The following is a 6,000-nucleotide window of genomic DNA, read 5'->3' as shown; positions in this document are numbered from 1 at the left end:
TCTCAGACCATCACTTTATGATCGCTCAGTCCTTGTGATCTCTAAGATCAGCCATCTCTAAGGTCTCATGAAATTTACAAAAAAAAATAAAAATCTTTTATTCCCTGAATAAGTCAGACCTCATACGCCTGAGTGTGCAGGCCGAGGGGGAAAGGGCAACTTTTTTAATGGAAGGTATCTGTCTGCGTTCTGTATCCCATTGACTTCGGTGTGTGCCAATGTGATACAATGTCACGGATCGGATATATATGGACCCAGCCCAATGACCCCAGTGTATACTTACACCAGGTTCACACAAGCGTCAGGGTTTTCATCCTTTGGGTCCACATGAGGACCTGAAAGACGGAAACCCTGTCCACACCCCTTTTCTGACTAGGACATGCCAAAATCGTCAAACTGAATATTAGGGACTTTCTGGAAAATTTGGGCGTGCCAACCATAGCCACCTTCTTCCATGTCCCACGGCCAACAGGGTCTTAAGGCCCCTTTTACATGACTGAAACCACAGGAGGACGAGGATTGTAGAAGCCCTAAAAGGCTAAAAGTCCATGTTTATTAATTAACCCCTTTAATGCCATCCAATGTCTGTCCATTGTTGAGAGCCGCTTTAAAGGTCAGTGTTTCTCCGCTCAGAAAGTTCATTTCGGTTCAGCAGAAATGTCAGATCTCGATGTGAAAGGGACAGATAAAATAACCGGGATTCCTATGGAAATATTTCACCCTCTCCTGGGACAGAGCACAAAAAACGCATTTACGTAGCTTGCCCTGGCGTCGCGTCCTGGAGCCGGTCTGTAGTGATGACAAGGTGCGGTTCTTATGCACCCCCTACACATAGAAGAACAAAGTTAGCCAAATCCCTCCATTTCCCTGACATCATCTGTAGGGGTATAAGCAAACCTTCCAACTTTTGAAGAACTGAAAGAGGGACAAAGTGTGCGGTGCGCGTACCTCGCCGCTGCAAATTTAGCCCCGCCCACTTTTATGTTGACTGCGCCCATTCTCATTCATTTTTCATGTGCCCCCACACAGTATAATTCTCCTACAGTCACCCGTAAGTTATATGCCCCCCTCCATCTCTGCCCCCAGATTCATGTCCCCCCCATCTCTGCCCCCAGATTCATGTCCCCCCATCTCTGCCCCCAGATTCATGTCCCCCCATCTCTGTCCCCAGATTCATGTCCCCTCCATCTCTGTCCCCAGATTCATGTCCCCTCCATCTCTGCCCCCAGATTCATGTCCCCCCATCTCTGCCCCCAGATTCATGTCCCCCATCTCTGTCCCCAGATTCATGTCCCCTCCATCTCTGCCCCCAGATTCATGTCCCCCATCTCTGCCCCCAGATTCATGTCCCCCATCTCTGTCCCCAGATTCATGTCCCCCCATCTCTGCCCCCAGATTCATGTCCCCCATCTCTGTCCCCAGATTCATGTCCCCTCCATCTCTGCCCCCAGATTCATGTCCCCCATCTCTGCCCCCAGATTCATGTCCCCCATCTCTGTCCCCAGATTCATGTCCCCCCATCTCTGTCCCCAGATTCATGTCCCCCCATCTCTGCCCCCAGATTCATGTCCCCCCATCTCTGTCCCCAGATTCATGTCCCCTCCATCTCTGCCCCCAGATTCATGTCCCCCCATCTCTGCCCCCAGATTCATGTCCCCCCATCTCTGCCCCCAGATTCATGTCCCCCCATCTCTGCCCCCAGATTCATGTCCCTCCATCTCTGTCCCCAGATTCATGTCCCTCCATCTCTGTCCCCAGATTCATGTCCCCCCATCTCTGCCCCCAGATTCATGTCCCCCCATCTCTGCCCCATTTCATGTCCCCCCATCTCTGCCCCCAGATTCATGTCCCCCCATCTCAGCACCCAGAATCATGTCCCCCCATCTCTGCCCCCAGATTCATGTCCCCCCCATCTCTGCCCCCAGATTCATGTCCCCCCATCTCAGCACCCAGAATCATGTCCCCTCCATCTCTGCCCCCAGATTCATGTCCACTCCATCTCTGCACAGTTTCATGCCATTCCCCCCCCCCCCCCTTCATCTGCCCCCAGTTTCATAGGCCCGCGGAAATCGGGACTGTTGGGAGGTATGGTATAAGGGTGACGCAAAAATCACCCCTTTACCCCCAACCTTGCCTATTTAACCCCCTTCAGTATAATCCACCCTCCTATCAGTTGGGGCCTAAGTGTAATACCAGCAGTAAATACACCCACAAGTCGGTCAATGACTTCTGTAGGCTATAAGACCATCCGTATTCTCCAAGGGAGAGGCCGCTCACCCCATGCCTGACACCCACTGATAACCAGGGCTGGGTCCAGAACTGACAACTTTCACAGGGGTTGAGCATGATTGGCTTAGATAAGACATGATGTCCTCATCTTCATGGTATGGGGCAGCAGGATTTTGGTTTTGTTTTTTTTGCAAAGACATAGAAAGTAAAAGTGAAATTATGACAAGGCTAGCGCTCCAATGGAGGGCAACGACTAGTATATAGGACATAAAGACCTCCTGCTATATATACATCTCGTGCCCATTATGCCAAGAGTGTATATATTTTACTAAAACATCCCCTTCCACTTCATGTAAGTGTAATTCATGGACTGCAGACGCCACAATCACATAGACAATGCATATTACCAGCACATATGGAAAATATAACATGACTACCGAAATCTCATGGAGGTTTAATGGTTAGTCCACTCTATATGGGCACCAGCGTCTATAGGGATAGATGGTATCAAGTGTCCTGCAGCCGCACACCCCTCCTCCACCTATAGGTATGCTGAATGGGTATGTTATTATGGCCATAGAGGCACAGCCATCTGGCCCGTTGCTATCCTGTTATTGCATAGACCCCAATGTAATCCCTGGGCCCCTCCGATTACATGCCTTGTATAATCCCGGTGTTGTCCTCTAGGGTAGTGGGACCTACTAGTGGCTCGGGTGTGTCTGCCATCTCTGCCCCTTCGATATCAATGTCGCTGAGCTCTGGCTTCATGGCACAGGACTTGCACCGTATCTGTAGTTTTATATACTACTGACTAATCCTTGAGAGAGGTAGATAATAGGTAGATAGAGTAGATAGGTAGAGTAGTAGAGTAATAGGTAGAGGTAGATATATCCGCCCCTATCTCATGTCTTATAGATAACACTCAGACACCAGAAACCCTTGCCCAGACTGAAAGACCCCTGGTGTAAGGATTTATCTCACTATGGGGAGCAGCCATTGAGCTCTGTCTGCCCATCACTATCTTGTCTGCTGACCCGCTGGCACCTTAGAGGGCAGACATGTCAAGGTCACATGACTGGACTCATTGGTATGGGGGCTGGGGGAGACCCTTATGACTAGCTTTAAAGGGGTTGTCCAGGAGTATATTATTGATAAACGTCATCAATAGCAGATCAGCAGCGGTCTGACTTACAACACCCCACCAATCAGCTGTAGCATCCAAGTGCATTTACATCTATGGGGACTTCCAATCCATTCTGTTCCAAAGACTCGAAGCAGGATAGTACCCGCTTTATTTTCATCGGAACGGATCCGACATTGAACACCCCCTTGGATGACACAATCAGAAACGGGCATGGAGCCTAAGAATACGTTTCCACTTCCTTCCACATACATGTATAAGACATATGTGAATGCAGATATTACTGATATGATTTTGAGGTCTGTTTGTCGCTCTTCCTATTTGTTCAGTTTCTATATACGGGATCCTCCGCTGAGCTCTGGAGGCCACATACTGTGCGTGCCCTAGGGCCATCCTATAACGTGCTGGCTCATTAAGTGGAGCTCGGCCTGGTAATTAGCCGGCTCATTAGATGTAACGCTGCACTTTAATTGGTTGATTCATTAAGGCAGAAGATGTCAAACTGTGCGGTGCGAACCGGAAACCGTCGCTGGTAATGAGATGAAGGAAAGATTCAACCCATCAGCATGTAACAAGGTGGAATTCAGACTGGGCTACAAAACTTGGGAACTTTTCTTAATAATAATAATAATAATAATAATAATACATTTTATTTCTATAGCGCCAACATATTCCGCAGCGCTGTACAATTTGTAGGGTTCAAATACAGACAGAAAGATACATTACAAAGAAAGTCATTTCACACACTGGGACTGAGGGCCCTGCTCACAAGAGCTTACAATCTATGAGGTAGAGGGGGTGACACAAGAGGTAGCAGGGGCGGCATTGCTTATACAGAGGTCAGACACTTCTGTAATAGAGGTGACTGTCATTACACAAACATAAGACTATATGAGCCGTCACCAGTCGTGTCCTGTAACATGTGGATGAAGCTTGGACCTATAAAATTATCCTGAAATGGCCTCATATCATGTGGGGTAATGTGGGAGCGGGGACAGAGGAGGGTTAGATTTTGGGGATTCTAATTATAGTACGGAAGGGTTTACATTAAGAATTGTGATCGGCCTGTCTGATAAGATGCGTCTTTAGTTTGCGTTTGAAACTGTAGAAATTGGGAGTTAAATTGTCCGGGGTAGAGCATTCCAGAGAAGTGGTGCAGCTCGGGAGAAGTCTTGTATACGAGCGTGGGAGGTTCTGATAATAGAGGATGTAAGTGTTAGGTCATTGAGTGAGCGGAGAACTGATATTTATGCTAAAAGGGTTTTCTGGCCCCCCAAATTTCCATCCCCTTTTCATATGGATGACCTACCTGGACCCCACACAGATCAGATGGAGAAGCGGTTAGTGAATGGGGAGCACATGCGGCACCGTTCCTATTCAAGTTAGGCTACGTTCACACCTGCGCCCGCTCTCCATTTGGGGATTCTGTCTCTGTATCCTCTTAAAAAATGCTAGCAGGACTTCTCTCTCCGCATTTTTCAGGCATTAATCAGCAGACCCCATTATACAGATTTAGGTTTATCCAACACCAAACCAGTTGCATGAAATTTGGCGAGCAGTTTGCTAACTGTAGCATGGGAGATGGGTGGTCTCGTGGGGTTTCTTGCATTGAAGTCTGCTACAATGAACCAGGTACTGCGTCCACCAGACATCAACACAACGTCTGTCCACTCCTCGTCGGTTAACCTCTGCGACGTGTCAAAGGCTGTAACAATAAGAAATGTGTCAATAACTCAATAATGGATAAAGCTACATAAAAAATTAGCTCACCATTGTTTTTCTTGTGCAATTCTCTATGTGTTTGATGTGTCACATGACCCCGTTCCCATTGAAAAAAGTAAAGTGGAATCCAAAATGGCAGCTTTGCATGGGAATCACCCAGCCTCAAATGTTTCCCCCCTCTCATGTACTAATATGCCACAAATGGTAAGGTGATATCAGATACCACTTCCATTTGATCTGGGAGTATACATACTCATGGCCCACCCTGTAGTCTATGGGTGGGCCATAAGTGGATTGGGTTTCTATCTTTGAGGTCCCCAAGGAAAGTGAAGCATAGGTGTGTAGCCTAGCATAGCAGAAGGATAGATGACCGTCCCGTGGTCTTCAGTATGGAAAGTAAATTTGGGGTCACATCACAAATAGGGAGAAAACACAACCCCCCTGCAGATACAGTCCCTGGTTGGATTAGTTGACGGCCCATTCCTTTCCTTGGGCTGCCGAGGCCACTGGTAGGCCTCAAGCCACGTGAAGTGAAGACTTCCACCAAAAGAAGAACTGGGGCGCCACTGAACCGCAGAGTGTGAGGGGGCACCAAAGCATCGGGGGCAGGTGACTATGGGGGGTGAAGGGAGTTTCCACCTTCCCCGGCCTCCAGGCATAAAATTGTATATTTTGGACAACCCCTTTGAAATACTGGGGTCTTCCTACATATCAGAGGGGCGCTTGGGACCAGGCCTGGATGTGACTGTCTACTCAGCACCGTCGTGCCTTGTCCTAATGGACTTTACAAACCACTAAGCAGCAATTTGGTTATCTCACAAGAGAAAACAGGAAAAGACGAGGCCGGCCATTTATTAATGGGAGAAAAGTGATGGAACAAGATGGCAGGAAGTGGCTTTTCTTTCCTT

Source organism: Leptodactylus fuscus, chromosome 7 (genome assembly GCF_031893055.1).
Source record: "Leptodactylus fuscus isolate aLepFus1 chromosome 7, aLepFus1.hap2, whole genome shotgun sequence".
Classification (NCBI taxonomy): domain Eukaryota; kingdom Metazoa; phylum Chordata; class Amphibia; order Anura; family Leptodactylidae; genus Leptodactylus; species Leptodactylus fuscus.
Note: the sequence above shows the minus strand (reverse complement) of the source record.